Genomic DNA, 9,946 nt, shown 5'->3' on the forward strand with positions numbered 1-9,946 from the left:
GGGTTTGGCACAAGTGGAAGTCACACAGGGGCGCGGTACTCTACAGTAGGTATGGGGGAGGGGTGTATACACAGAGTCTGTAGCACTATAATTCACAGTGTAGCTGGTCGTCGGTTGGCGTGAGGGGCATGCCTAGGGCTATTACGCAGACAGCCATAGATGGCGTCCAGGTGTGGGAGTAGAGCTGTCTAGGGTGTGCTCCCAGTGTGAGTCTTGGGCGGTGTGGTATGGGGTCCATGTCAAGCTGAAGGCCGGAGTGATGGGCGGCCCTTTCCTGGTGGCCCTGGGAGTGTGGTGGCCCTCTGGGCTAGGGCCGAACAGGGCTAAGAGGCACTCAGCATGGCGCCTGCCCTTAGCAGAGGTGGGAGTCCTGGGGGTGGACCTGGGCTTGTCTGGGCCTGGGGTCAGCCGCTGGGTGCTCATCACTACCATGGGGCTGCGGTCTCGCCTGGAGGAGGAAGCAGTCAGCGGTTGGCTGCAGCCGCCTGCGCTGGGGGAGTCCAGCAGCTGCTGGAGGCATCAGGGGTGGCCCTGCGAGGTGCCTGCTGTTGCCTGGATGCTGCGGTCTTGCCTGGAGGAGGAGGCCATAAGGGGTAGACTGCGGCCGCTTGCTCTGGGGGAGTCCGTCAGTGGCTGTACTGCAGTGACTGGACACCTGGCCTTAGGATGGTCTCGTCCCAGGTACTCTGGCAGGGATCGTGTGGGGAAGCAGTCTTCACTCTCTGTGAAGAAGGGGAGGCGAGAGGGGTGTCTCGCACACCCACAGGAGGGGCAGGCTCAGCTAGAGACGTCGCCCTCGTAGGGAGCCTCCAGGGTCGTGGAGGAGGAATGACCTGTGGCCTGTTCCCCAGCCTGGCAGGCCTGATGGTCCCTGCCGAAACTCCGTGCCGGGGCATAGGGAGGTCCAGAGGACGTTGCCTCTGCCAGACAGATCTGGAGGACACTGTCTAGGCTCCCTCCTGGGGTGGTGGTCGAGGGAGATCCGGTGGATACTCTCTCAGGCTGGCAGATCTAGGGGACACTGCCAGGGGACCACTTGTCCCGAGGACGGCCGGAGATGAAGTCCTGTCAGGCCTTCTGGCTTCTGCAGCAGGTCTGGTGGACTCTGCTGTCCTCCTGCCATCAAGGGACAGTGCAACTGGGGGACGACCAGTAGTCCTTTCCCCTGTGGCAGAGCTGGTGGATACCACCACAGGGCCCGCTGCCCTCCTGGGGAGCACAAGCGATGGTCGTCGGTATGACGGTCCAACACGCCTGCTCCCAGAGGTGGGTGACAGAAGAAGGAGATCTGGTGGACGCTCCTCCTACAGTAGATCCGATGGATGCACCTGTGCTGCTGCTACCCTGGGGTGAAGTAGGCTTGTGAGCTCTAGCTGTGACTCATCCTCTTTTGAAGGCAGGTCTGATGGACTCTGCATCCGAAGGCCTACTTGTGACTTTCCTAGGGCAAGTCCCACCCCGATTCTGGTGAGTGCTTGCTCTGTTGGAGACTAACACACTTGATCTGAGTACTGCTTAATGGTCCAGCTGCGTGGAAGAGGGGCATCAGGTCATGGGGGATATATGTCCTTGCTGCGCGGAATGCAGGTGTACCTCCCCATCGCCTCCTAGTGGTGTGGGGGCTACCTCCCTATGTCCTCCTCCTGGGATTGTGGTGTCGGGCTCGCTCCGCCGGGTGAGTATTTCATATCTATTAACAGATTCGCACCTTGCAATCACTGATGTTTCCTTAATCCGAGAGAGAGAGAGAGAGAGATTAATGAAGTAAAAACTTCTTATATTACATTTTTATAAATGTTCAGAATTATCTCGTCTTTCCGTATGCTTGTCGTCTCGTAGATTTACACTTAGAGCTTTGTCTAATTTAGTGTCTTCATCACGATATCATTTTGGTAGGTTACTTAATTTTTACCACTTCCAAAATATGATTCAACATGAGTGCTGGGACTGACTGCCTTCAGATAAATCTTTGTTAAGTCCTGAATAACTAAACTTGTGCACTTTGTCACTAAACTGGGTAATCCTACTTTAACTTGTCTATTATCTTTACAGGATGCATCGGTGCCACAAGTGTGGCCGTGCGTTTCGGTATATCACGGACCTGCTCGAGCACAAGAAAAAGGACCAGTGCGGTGGAGGGTCAGTCCCCCCCAGGGGTACAGCCACCCAACAAGGACAGAGTAAGTACTGCAACCGTGTCAGAAATCACAAACTTGTGATCCGTTCCCCGTTGCTAATGTGATTTTGGCAGAATGGAAAATGAGAGAGTAGAGTCTTCCTCCCTGTCTTTTTCGTTCTGCAATACAAATCAAAGGCCAGAAAAAGAAAAGTTATTTGTTGTCGGAGTGACAAAAAATAAGAGTACAAACTTAAGAGTACAAACTTAACAAAACACTCCTGGTTTATGACGTGGAACTAATCATTAATTTGATTGTGAATCCGGCCGCCACATGTAATAGATTAGAATGTATGGCCTTTCAGTTCGATTGCTCACCTAATTTGCACTGTTAGTGTGTCTGTACTCTGTGATAGATGTAGTTTGTTGCATTACAGCCAGTGAATCCGCTTTACTTTATTCATACCATCTTCTGACGATTTTTTTTTTTATATAGCTTAGGAGATACTTTGCTTTGCAGTGGGTTAAATTACACAAAACGCTTCATTAACCCTTTCAGTAGGAGGGATTTGTCATAAATAATCTGGTCATAAGAATAAACTTTTAAAAAGTCATCGTAGTGAAGGGGTGAACGAGGACCATTGTTTGTAGTCCCTTCCCTTGTTCCTCTTACCTCATGCCATAAAAGACACAGGAAGAATATGAATGAAACAATCAAAATAATCCAAAGGACTGGCCAAGATGTGGACTGGGTGACGTCTTCTACTCTCGCTGTCTCCAGCAAGTAATTCGTTGACACCAAAAATCTCTTCTGCACTGAAGCAAAAACGTCTCGAGGTAGCAAGATTAAAATAAAAATAAGTAAAATGTCAGTGAAATGAAGGTGTTAAGAGGTTTGCACTTGCTTGTGGTTGGCACTGTTACACGTAGGGACTGCTGGGCCTTGCCAATGGAAGGTGGAGTGAAGGTGTTACAAGGACTGCACTTGCTTGTGGTTGACACTGTTACACGTAGGGACTGCTGGGCCTTGCCAATGGAAGGTGAAGGTGCTACAAGGACTCCACTTGCTTGTGGTTGGCACTGTTACACGTAGGGACTGCTGGGCCTTGCCAATGGAAGGTGGAGTGAAGGTGTTACAAGGACTGCACTTGCTTGTGGTTGACACTGTTACACGTAGGGACTGCTGGGCCTTGCCAATGGAAGGTGGAGTGAAGGTGTTACAAGGACTGCACTTGCTTGTGGTTGACGCTGTTACACGTAGGGACTGCTGGGCCTTGCCAATGGAAGGTGAAGCGTGTGGGTGGAGTCTGTTGCCAAAGTTATACACATCTACGAAAAGAAAAGCACTCAGTTTACCTCATTCCTCTTGCCTCTAAATGGATTTATCCTGCTTAACTGAGATCTTGTAGGGAAGGGGATGGAAGAAGTCTCTCTCTCTCTCTCTCTCTAGTTGTGTGTACGTACATACGTATGTATGAATGTATGTATGTGTGTGTGTTATGTATGTACAATATGTGGGTGTGTGTGTGGATATATGCTGATGTGAGAGGGGATATATGTGAATCAGATCAGCTCAGATATACTCTTAAGTCCAGGGAAATAGGCCTCTACAATGGCGGACCCCAATGTTCTTCCATGATTTACCTAATTTCTAACATTCCTTTCTCTTTGCCTCCAAAATTTGTACATAATCTGTATATGCTACAGTTTATTTTGTAACTGCAGTATCATCCCTACGGAGCGAAAAGCTTCCAAGGAATTCCTTAATATTTTTTACGTAGGATTGCTATTTAATTTTCTAGTTCCGTTCTATCTCATATTCTGTGTAGAAATAAAAATGAAAGCTTTATTTTCTAAGTTTTTTCTTCGTTCTCAAATGCTACAACTGATATTTTCTCTTTAAATTTCTGAGAAGCCTTAAATACTGTATTTTTACTTTTACCTTGTCACGTCTGATGTGGTACCATACTCGGCATAGGTCACGTTTTAATCCATTTTAACTGTCTTGCACACTTTCCTCACACATACCACAAATATCGTCCTTTTGTTGCATTTCCCACACTTCTTTGTACCCATCTTCGTTAATTTCTGCCCAATGCTACACTGCATTGTCTATGTCCTCAAATACCCGTATATTAAGAGCCACACTACATCCATTACTGTGTTCGTTAGTATTCATAAATGTTAGAATCAAAGCCGAGGCCTTTTTCTGTATTCCTTTAGCATAATATTATTATTCTCTTCTGCTGTGCTTGTGTGAGCTGACTTGAATTCCACCTTTGCATGGCATCATTTTTTTTTTTTTTCCAAATTGGGAAAACATTTAAATTTCTGTTGCAGATGGCAGCAGACATAACAGAACCGCCAGCAGCTCCAGCAGCAGCAGCAGTCCCAACAACAGCCCGAACAACAGCCCAACCAGGCCAGCTGTGAACTATTATGAATTGCTCAATCAGCCGGCGAACCGAAGCAACTAAAATAGTGTGTGTGTTCCTGTCGAACCTGGGAAAACAATACAACAACATACAACACGGTGGTGGCGGTCTTCAGTGGTGCAGGTTCCCAGTGTATTTTAAGATGTTGACCAATGCCACATCCTGTGAGGGGAGGGGTGGTTTTGACACGAGGAACGTCAAGCAATTTAGTGTGCAGTATAATTCTCTGGCTGAGTGCAAGAAGGGCCAATGTCCAAAACTGTCAATTTTGAGTTTGACTCATGAAACACCATTTCAAGTGACGTAACAGTACTTTTCAGTGATAAAAGAGCCAGTCTCTTCATTCATGGGAGAGGCTTTGAGCTGTACTCCTCTTATTAAAATAACATTCTTTTGCTTGTTCAGATTTTTTAAAAAGTGATCCTTCATGTACTCAGCCGGAGAATAATTATTGTTATGTGCAAGATACAGGTCTCCCTCGTTTTACGATATTTCGCATTTACGATCCTTCTTCTTTAGTACAAAGTGTTCATTTTACGATTGAGCTCCCTCTCATTTACGATTGGCCATGTGGAAATCCCGCGAGGCCAGGAGGAGGCTGGCAAAGCAAACAACAATTTCCAGCTTCTTCAAACCCACTGCTAGTCCATCTGCATCTGCTACCACTGAGTCATCCAGCCCTGCCACCCAAACCTCCACCACCTCTCATTCTCCTGAGTCATCCACCCCTGCCATCCAAACCTCCAGCACCCCTGCTTTCTCCCTCTCCACCTCTTTGTGTTGACAAGTGATGGGCTTTGGCCCAGGATGTCTCCTAGCCTCGGAGGAGACTTAAGGCATTACGTCCTCCAGCCTCGGGGGGGACCGACCAAGGGTGGACGGAGCTACAGTACAGTAGGAGGGTACATAACAGTACAGTACAGTACACCTGTATTTCGTGTTGTTTTTGCTATTTCACGTCTTTATGTTTGCAAATGTACATACATATGTGATTCAGATGCCCTACAATACATAAAACATCATCATTATTATTGCATATTAGATCACTTGTATGGGTCTTCGGTTCCTTATACACGAGTCCAGGAACACATCCCTATTTTTCCCATTAAACCTTAATTTCGCTTTACGATTGCCTTTCTAGGAATGCATATCAATCGTAAAACGAGGGAGACCTGTACAGAAAATTGGTGAAGTGTTAATAGTTTTAGTTCACGTTATTGCTTGCAACTCTTATTAGATTATTCCCTATTTTCATGTCTGTGCATAAAGATTAAGTTTGATACTTAGAACAGGCATCTTTCATGTTAGCACTTTGAAATGATCAGCAAAGATTTTTCCGAAAATTTCTGAAAATACTTTATTGATGTCTGTGTGCTCCAATTGTGAGGCAGACGTTACGCTTTCTGTAGACTGTACTGTATAGCCTACAGTATTTCTTTTTTCCACTCATTAACTGTCACACTGATTGCTACTACTCTAATGGTAGATCCAAAATTACTCAGTAATGTAGGATCTCCCATACCTAAAAATCTGCCGCTACACCCTGCTTTGATTTGTTCTTTAAACTGAAATTAGTATCATAATTTTTAAAAGCAAATAGTGATATTTAGATAAGTATAAAAATGTATGCTAAGCCTTGGAACAGCATTTTTTTATATATAATACTTTTATGTGTATTTAGTAATATTCAGTCAAGTGTGATTTAGCTTTTGTTTGCAACAATTGTAATCTTATTTATTATTTAGTGTCATTATAGTTATTCACAGTTCCAAGAACTATTTCAGTAGATCCATTTTGGAGATGTTGCCAAATCGATATTCTGTAAGGATGAACTGAAGCCAACTGTGTTCGATTTTTGCCTTGTAGATCATCATGTATAATCATTAGGGTGTCCCCAGAGCTGACTTACTATTTTCAGGAGGTAATTCATGGGGTCACTCCAAGACATTTATGTTCAATGAGCAGAATGTCGGATTCATAACGTTTATGGGGAAGGGGCATTTAAATTTGAATGAGGGTAATGAGAAAATTATATATTTCCATCACAGGTACCCTTTCACTTCAGTGGTTCTTTTTTTTGGTTAGACAGCACTTTTTTTATGTTGTGTAGGCCATCATCAGTAAAAACTGCAGTTAAGAGTAAAGTCGATGGAAATACCGGATGAAAATGTACCCAATAATCTTCCCCTTTCTCACCAATTGCATTAAGTGCCCCTTACTCCATAACCCATTAAGTGCCCCTTACTCCATAACCCATTAAGTGCCCCTTACTCCATACCCCATTAAGTGCCCCTTACTCCATACCCCATTAAGTGCCCCTTACTCCATACCCCATTAAGTCCCCCTTACTCCATAGCCCATTAAGTGCCTCTTACTGCATAACCCATTAAGTGCCCCTTACTGCATAACTCATTAAGTGCCCCTTACTCCATAATCCATTAAGTGCCCCTTACTCCATAACCCATTGTGTCCCTTACTCCATAACCCACTAAGTTCCCCTTACTCCATAACCATTGCGAATCTGATGTAATATTCATGGAACATTCATGTTTTAGAATGACCTCAGGAATCACCTAACTCGAATATGTCCAGCCCTGGGACACCGTGTACAAGCACTGCTAAGTTAAAGGTCAAACAACACTATCACACCAAGATGTTGGCATTCTGTGCTACTTCCTTGACCCCTTGAGGAAGGTGACTTTTTTTTTTTTTTTTTTAACCATAACTGTAATGCTAACATCAGTTCATTTTATTTGGCTTGGGAGAATTTTTTCCAACTGGTGGGGCTGGACAGAGACTTTGCTAAACCCACCACTAATAAGGCACTCCTAAGCAGCCAGTTTCTCTATATATATCTATCTATCTATTGCCAGACGCCTCAATCCCGTTTGGGGTGGCCACAAACAAATCGCCTCCAAGTCGCCCTGTCCCCCGCCATTTCACTCCCCTGCTCCCAACTCACACCCCCCTCTCTCATATACCTCTCCACCCCATCCCTCCATCTCATCCTCGGCCTCCCCCTCCCTCTTCCCCCCTCCACCTCACTCATATACACTCTCTTCGTCAGTCTTTCACCCTCCATCCTCTCCACATGGTCAAACCACCTCAGTGTGTTCCTCATAACGCTTCCTATCACATCCACATCAACACCACAACGCTCCTTTATATCCTCATTCGTCAGCCTGTCTCTCCATGTGACTCCACAGGCTCCTCTTAAATAACTCATTTCCACGGCTCTCACTCTTGACTTGTGTCCTTCCAACGTCCAAGCTTCACTTCCATACGTTAGAGTTGGTATTACAATACTCTCATGTAGTAACTTTTTCACTTCCATGCTCACTTCCCTGTTTCTTATCACTGCTTTCAAAGAACCAGCAACCTTTCTTCCCTGCTGTACCCTTTCAAGCACTTCACCCTCCAAACCTCCATCCTTACTCATCACACTACCCAGGTACTTAAACGTACTCACATTTTCCAATTCCTCACCATCCAACCTCGCTGTACATTCACTGACTCCACCTCTCTCAAAGACCGTCACTTTACTCTTCCCTACATTCACCTTTAGATTCCGTTTCTTACACACTCTCTCAAACTCATCCACCAAGCCTTGCAGCTCCCCTTTGTCTTCACTCAACAACACAGTATCATCTGCAAAGAACAGTATATATTATATATATGAGAGTTCAAAGTTTCTCAATAGGTAAAAAATAATACAAGGTTTTTTAACTCCAGTACCAAAACATTTTATTGTGAATTACATTCTGGCCATACCACGTTGAGTACACCGCTTCCCATCCGATCAGCGAAGTTAAGCAACGTTGGGTCTGGTTAGTACTTGGATGGGTGACCGCCTGGGAACACCAGATGCTGTTGGCATCCCTACGTGTCAAGTGGGGTTGGTGGAGGATTAGTGCCCCTCCCTGTAAAACAATTAACTCTAAGCCCTTGGCCACCCCATTTGGGATACATGGCGTCTGGCAATGAATGAATGAAACATTCTTGTCTCTAGACTATTCATTTTTTTTTTTTTTTTTTTGAGGGATAGAACCTGCATTAACTCCCGTTACTAAGAGATTATCTAGTGGTATGTTCTCTTTTCTTTTTCTGGAATATATATATATATATCACCGTATTTGGTGGTAGGTGGTGGCGACCATCATCCACTCACTTGATGTAGTGCTGCCTACTTCCTTAGCTTTTATCATTCTTTTTCTGTGCCTGTCGTCCTCTCTTCCTATTTCTCCCATCTCTCTTGTCACTTATTGTTTTTCTTTCCTTTACAGGTGGCTTTACATTGAGTGACATGCCAAATGGTTTCCTGTAAGCCAAGAAACCATTTACAACGCTGGGTGGTAACCATATAACCAACTCATACGTGCTCCCTACGTGTCAGCAAATGGGTTGGTGGAGGGTTAGTGCCCCTCCCCGTAAAACAACTCAAAGTCAAATGGCCACCCCTTACGGGATTAAGGCGTCTGGCAATAGATAGATAGATCACCGTATTTACTGGTTAAAATGTATTTAAATTGACTGCTCGTCCGTATATGGATGAAAATAATGTGTAGTAATATTACTGTAATTGGTTTCGTTTTCATGTTTAAAAAGTTAATCATTAATCATTATTCTTCTACTCTGCAATAAATATTTTTGCGTAAAAAGTTGCTTTTTTTTTTTTTAATGCCTATTACTGTAGTGTTCGGAAAAGGTTTAAGTGACTCCATCTTATGACTGATAAAACTTAAACAACTTCTTCATCTAGCCAAGTTTTATGTGTAGAGAGCTGGGAAGAGGGCTTTGAGGGATTAATCACACTCGTACATCATCTGGTTGAGCTCTTTAATACACCGGACCATCAGGCATCCAGCTGGTTATATAGTTACTGCCCAACGTGGCAGATGGCTTCCTGAGCTATGAGTGTACAACCACCTGAAGGTAATAAACAAAACAAAAAAAATCTCAATCTTACTGTTAAAATATTACATTTTTGTAATAAGTGTGGATGACTCATATATTTTTTTTATTCAGTAGGTTGAATTTAGTGAGAAACAGATAACAATTATAAACAATGCTATTGTAGTAGACCTTTCAACAATGGTGCAAATATTTACATAGAAAGAATCTATTGTATATTTAACATTCTATTGTACTCAGTACAGTAGCATATAGGCAACTTAAACATTCTAGGATGCATATATATTTGAGATTTGGTACACATAAATTATGCACAAAAAAAAAAAAAAAAAAAAAAAAAAAAAACCCTGCTATGGTTCAAGATTTTTACATAAACGAAGTTAAGCTCTTCCCTGACAAACCAATTTCAGTGCCAGTATATAAGTACAGTATGTTGTTCTGGGTTTAATGGTCACCTTCACCATTACGACGGATGCAGTCATTA

At 44.0% G+C, this 9,946-nt stretch overlaps 1 non-coding gene across 1 annotated transcript; it reads left to right on the forward strand.

The window, feature by feature from the left end:
- The first annotated feature begins 8,308 nt into the window (after positions 1 to 8,308).
- LOC145394617 (5S ribosomal RNA) lies at positions 8,309 to 8,426 on the forward strand. Its single transcript, XR_013896473.1, has one exon. It is a non-coding gene; the product is annotated as a 5S ribosomal RNA (ribosomal RNA).
- The last annotated feature ends 1,520 nt before the right edge of the window (positions 8,427 to 9,946 follow it).

Source organism: Coenobita brevimanus, chromosome 27, assembly GCF_032717465.1.
Source record: "Coenobita brevimanus isolate Jiangsu-jjx chromosome 27, ASM3271746v2, whole genome shotgun sequence".
Classification (NCBI taxonomy): domain Eukaryota; kingdom Metazoa; phylum Arthropoda; class Malacostraca; order Decapoda; family Coenobitidae; genus Coenobita; species Coenobita brevimanus.